At 42.4% G+C, this 6,000-nt stretch overlaps 1 long non-coding RNA gene across 5 annotated transcripts in view; it reads right to left on the reverse strand.

Moving 5' to 3' along the window:
* The window catches only part of LOC126958092 (uncharacterized), a 53,254-nt gene extending 51,502 nt beyond the window's left edge, over positions 1 to 1,752 (reverse strand). For all 5 annotated transcript variants that reach the window (XR_007727075.1, XR_007727078.1, XR_007727076.1 and 2 more), the window contains exon 1: positions 1,324 to 1,752. This is a non-coding gene — a long non-coding RNA (uncharacterized LOC126958092). The remainder of the gene's footprint in view (positions 1 to 1,323) is intronic.
* Between the last annotated feature and the right edge of the window lie 4,248 nt (positions 1,753 to 6,000).

Below are 6,000 nucleotides of genomic sequence, written 5' to 3' on the forward strand. Positions count from 1 at the left end.
AGAAGAATATGGTCAGTGAAAATTCAAATTTCAGTGCCCATAAAGTTTTATTGGAACACAGCCATATTGAAACACACCCTGGCATCACTGCTCTCCAGCCTGAGTGACAGGGTGAGACCTTGTCTCAAAAAAAAAAAAAAAAAAAAAAGTAAAAGCCATTTTTATACACCTGCTGGAGGGTGGTCTTAAAAATAATAAAAACTAACAATAAAAAGCCATTTCTAGTTTCTGGCTCACACACAAACAAGCAGCTGGCTATCATTTGCCAAACTTTGCAGCTGAAGACAGAAAATAAGCAGTATTCATATTTCTCACAAGTTCTAATGGGAAAAAGAGGCATCCTCAAGTAAAGAGGAAAGAAGGGAGGAAGAACTCCGAATGCTGGTTCTTTGAAACTATCAGTAAAATAATCAAACACATGATGCGTTTAATTCAGAAAATGAAGACTATTAAATATGAGACATAATAGATTTGGAATCTTCCTAGTTACAAGATAAAACAATGCATAATTACATACTAATAAAATGGAAAATCTTCATGACATAGGCAATACAGGAAACATATATGAATTTATAGATATGGGGGGAAATGTGTGCTTCAGTGAAAAACTATGCACTGATAAGAGCAATAACCTGGGTTCTGATTCAGATTCTACAGGGGCTCTGAACCTTCCACTGCCTTCAAGCGATTTTGCAACTTTGAAAGTTGTAGATACCTGAGCATGCAGAAAATTCCTGTCTAGAGACTTCCAAATAAAATTGTTCCAATAGAGCTTCAGTTGACTTCCCCACTGTAGAAGGAAGAGGTTACTTTTGTGTCCATTTATAAATTCATTTCAACGTTACTTTACTCCAAATTAATTTGTCCTTCTTTGACTTCTCCTTTGAACTGATTATAACATCTTAGTTCCCCCAATTGAGTTTTTTTAAAAAAAAAAAAATTTGGCCAGGCGCGGTGAGTCAGGCCTGTAATCCCAGCACTTTGGGAGACCGAGGTGGGCGGATCATTTGAGGTCAGGAGTTCGAGACCAGCCTGGCCAACATGGTGAATCCCGCCCGTCTCTACTAAAAGTACAAAAATTAGCCAGGCGTGGTGGCAGGAGCCTGTAATCCCAGCTACTCAGGAGGTTGAGGCAGGAAAATTGCTTGAGGTGGAGGTTGCTGTGAGCCGAGATCACAACACTGCACTCCAGGGTGCGACAGGAAGACTCCGCCTCAAAAAATAAAAATAAACTTAAAAAAATTTAACAATACTCATTTTATATAATTATTTAACTTTTGTTTGTTGAAAATAACAAAGAAAGATATGGGAAAAAATAATTACCTCCAAAATTTCTGGGGGCACTTTCAATCTTCAGCAAGCACTGTATCCGTGACACAGAAAGCAAAAGACAGTCCAGTCCAGTTTATGCCAACAGCATTACTCTGACACATAGAATTTGGGAGGATAGCCCCCGAGGGTACCCGGCAGAGCACGGAACTGCCCGAAGAGCTCACTCGGAAGACCTGTGCTGGGCCCGCCCCAAACAAACACAAATCACAGCCCCTGGCGGCGGGGGCGGGGCCTGACCGTTTGCGTTTAATGAGATCCTCCGGTAGCTCTAATGAGCACTATGATTAGTCCTGTTTTAGAGGGAAGAGGTTCCTCTAAAGAGGTTCCTCTGAGTAACCTGTTTAGGAAAGCCTAAACTGCTCCAGCGCAGCTGGAGCACTGTTACAACTGCTTCCGGCAGCCCCCGTGCAGCCGCCCGTCCCTCCCCATCTCTTACTTCGTATCTAAGTTACCTAGCGCAGGTTTCCTAGATGGGCGAGCTGGGATGATGAAAATAATGACAGCTCCCCCCAGTGGAGGAGTGTGGCAAGTATCACAGCAAGCTGCCAAGTTTCATTATTATTGGTAATTTTTCTTAGTTTGGGCTTTGTGTAAGCTCCCCCTTGTCTCAGCTCCCTGCCCCGCTATCCTTACACAAAGCCCAATCGTTTCCTCACCATTAACGCCAGACCTAGCGGAGGGGCTTCTTTATGCGGCGCTGTATTTAGAAGATAAGAGTATTTGTTGAGAATGCCCTACCCCCCCCCACCCCACCCACACAAATACAAACGTTTGCTGGGAAGAAATAATCTCTTCCTTACAGTAGAATACGAATAAATACAAAAGGAACGATGGAGTTAGAATATCACCAATAGATGCTAAAGCTAGTGGGCAAAAAGTTGATGAGGAACAGATATTTTGCCTCAAAATATCTGCTCACAATTACAAAGGGGAAAAGTTTACAGTAGAGAAACTTGACAGATGTACCTTAATCCAAGTACTCAAAGTAAACATCAGGAGGCTGAAGTGGGGGGATCACTTGAGCCTGAGAGGTCAAGGATGCAGTGAGCTGCGATTGTGCCACTGCACTCCAGCCTGGGGGACAGAGTGAGACCCTGCCTGAAAAAAAAAAAAAAATATATATATATATACACACACACACACACACACACACATATATATAGTTAGGAGGAAATGTTCTAGTGTCTTTAGCACTATACGGTGACAATAATTGATGACAATTTATTATATATTTTCAAATAGCTAGAAGGGTGGATTTTGAATGCTCCCAGAACAAAGAAATGGTAAATGCTTGAGGTGGTGGAGGCACTAATTGCCATGATTTGATCATTGCACATTGTATACATGTGTAAAAATATTATACTGTACCCATAAATATGTACAACTATTAAGTGTCACTTAAAAATAATAAAAGCAAAAAATCTACTCTAGAAAATTTCAAGTATACATTAACTATAGTCATCATTCTATACAACAGATCTCCAGAACTTACTAACATTGTATTAATTCTGATCAAATTACTAGATACACAGAGTTATGAACAAAATGGTATCTGGAGCAAGAAATGCTCAGTAAAACAAACAAAAAAACAGAACAAAAAAAAAAAGAAGAAAAGGACAAAATGGTGACAAAAGGCTTATATCAAAAACCATTTCTTGTGCCCTTTCCTTTCTTGCCTTTGAGTGCTAATTCCCAGAGGCCATCACTTTAAACTCGTTTTGCTATGTCCTCTGGTATTTATAATTATATTTCTAAATGATGTTTATGTTGCCACTTCCTGATTTGTTTTCCTCAGTATCTGTCGACTTCCTGGCATAGCACAGTGCTGGGATTTACCTCCCTTATGAGGTCTTAACAATTTCCTTGCCTCCGTTCTACCAATTTGATTGGATCACAATCTTATGAAATCAAAATATTTACATTCTTGTAGATATCTCAATATTGTTCCCTCAGCCAAGTCCTGCACTAAAATTGTTTCATTTCTTTCTTCCTCTGGAGTTAAGAATTGCTTCAGATATTTTCCCTTCATTTGTTTATATGTTTTTGTACCTACCTAGTACCTAGTGTTTTTTTTTTCAGATGCTCCAACTGATCTATTAAATGTCTAGTGATAATTATCCAAAAACTAAGAAAAACTGGATACTGTATCAGCCCCGTTATTTTCCTGAAGGCTTCCCTCTCTCCCTTGCCCTCCATCCTTCTGCTGCAAACTGGACTCAGCTCTCTCAGCCTGTGGTACAGCTGGCATCCTGGCGTGTCTCTGCAACATCGTGTGAATTTCCTGCTGCCTCTTCTGTGTGCATCTCCTGTTCCCTGGCCCCAGATCTTCTTTTTCCTTGGTTTATCCTCTCATTGTGTTGCAGCACATCTTCCAGTGGCTTCCTGAGACAGAGTGAATGGAAGCCAAGCTTTCTGACTGCACATATTTTAAAATATCATTGTTCTACCTCATCTCCTGATTACTAGTTTGGCTGGACGTAATGCTCTGATTTAAACATAACTTCTTCTCACACTGGGAAATACTGCTCTATTATTTTTTAGTTCCCAGTGTTTTTGGGAAGAAGTCAGTGTCATGCGGAGCCTTGGCTCTTTGCATATGACTTGTCTTTTCTCTCTGGAAGATTTTAGGATTTCCTCTCTACCCTTGGTTTTCTAGAATTTCTCAGTGATGTGCCTTTTTTTTTTTTTTTTTGATGGAGTCTCACTCTTTTGCCCAGCTTTTGTACAGTGTTGTGTACCGTGTTTTGTACAGTGTTTTGTACAGCACTGTACAGTCTTTTGTACAGTGATGTGATCTCGGCTCACTGCAACCTCCGCCTCCCGGGTTCAAGCAATTCTCCTGCCTCAGTCTGCTGAGTAGCTGGGATTACAGGTGCCTGCCACCACGCCAAGCTAATTTTTGTATTTTTAGTAGAGATGGGGTTTCACCATGTTGGTCAGGCTGGTCTCAAACTCCTGACCTCGTGATCCACCCACCTCAGCCTCCCAAAGTGCTGGGATTACAGGCGTGAGCCACTGCGCCTGGTCCAATGTGCCTTCTTGTAAGTCTTTCTTCATTCACTGTGCTAGTTACTTGGTAGATGCTTTTTGTTGGTAGAAGAGCTGAGGTAGGACTGGCTTGTCTGGCATAATATAAAAGAGTCTTGCAACATGTCCGGGGTCCAGGGTCTAAAACCCCTCGTGGCCTTTGGAATACCAAGTGCTATGCCAAAGGGTGGAAGGCTGCCCTACTGCACCAGAAATCTAAGCCCAGGGCATAAAATCCCTTGTGGCTTGGACGGAATCCAGGGCTCAGGGCATAAAACCCCTCATAACCTCTGGAATGTGTACAGACTTGTTGGTTGCTCTCCCAGGCTCGTAAACATGTTCTCCATTATCTCAAGCAGCAGAGCATATTCTATATGCATCAAAGAAAATGCTAAACCATCACAGTTACACTTGATGCACTGCTACATTTCTACCCCCATGTCCCCACACCCTCACCTGTTTACCCGCACATCCACATGTCCTCACCACTTGCTTGTTTGATCACCAATAAATAGTGTAGGCTCCCAGAGCTTGGGGCCTTTGCAGCCTCCAATCTAGCATTGGCCCCTTGGACCCACTTTATGCACTCTGGCCTTTTCTCATTCCTTTGACCCCTCCAGACTTTGTAGCCCCCACAGCCTGGTGTTGGGCCTGATCACCCCACACTTTTGAACTAGAAAATTATGTCCTTCTGGCCGGGTGTGGTGGCTCACACCTGTAATCCCAGCACTTTGGGAGGCCAAGATTGAGACTACCCTGGCTAACATGGTGAAACCCCATCTCTACTAAAAATACAAAAAATTAGCCGGGCGGGGTGGCGGGTGCCTGTAGTCCCAGCTACTCAGGAGGCTGATGCAGGAGAATCGCTTGAACTGGAGAGGCAGAGGTTGCAGTGAGCCAAAATTGCGCCATTGCACTCCAGCCTGGGTGAAAGAGCGAGACTTCATCTAAAAAAAAAAAAAGAAAGAAAGAAAAAAAAGAAAGAGAGAGAGAGAGAGAGAAAGAAGGAAAAAAGAAAGAAAGAAAGAAAGAAAAGAAAGAAAGAAAAGAAAGAAAGAAAGAAAGAAAGAAAGAAAGAAAGAAAGAAAGAAAGAAAGAAAGAAAAGAAAGAAAGAAAGAAAGAAAGAAAGAAAGAAAGAAAGAAAGAAAGAAAGAAAGAAAGAAAGAAAGAAAGAAAGAAAGAAAGAAAGGAAGGAAGGAAGGAAGGAAGGAAGGAAGAAAGAAGGAAAGAAAGAAGAAAGAAGGAAAGAAAGAAAGAAAATTATGTCCTTCTATTGGGGGAAGCTACCAGCAGGTTCATGTGAGCTGGGTAATCTCATTCTTTTCTTCCAAGAACAGAGGTATCAAGGCCCTGGGAACCTTATAAGTGGATGGGGAAAGGGGGCCTGAGGTGAATCCAACAAAGTTGCAGCACCCACTGAACTCATGTCCCAGGGCTAGGCTCTGCCTAAGGACAATAGACATAGGTGAGACCTACGTCCTGCCCAGTCCCATGGTGGGGCTCAGGACACACATGGTCCAGAAGGTCCCCAGTTCCGGGCTACATTTACATGCACCTACCTGCATGTAGCATTCTTTGAGCCACAAGACAACTTAGGGGAAGAGGTAGCTCCAGAGAGTAGGATAGGAGAGAAGTAAATA

Source organism: Macaca thibetana, chromosome 7, assembly GCF_024542745.1.
Source record: "Macaca thibetana thibetana isolate TM-01 chromosome 7, ASM2454274v1, whole genome shotgun sequence".
In the NCBI taxonomy this organism is placed as follows: Eukaryota; Metazoa; Chordata; class Mammalia; order Primates; family Cercopithecidae; genus Macaca; species Macaca thibetana.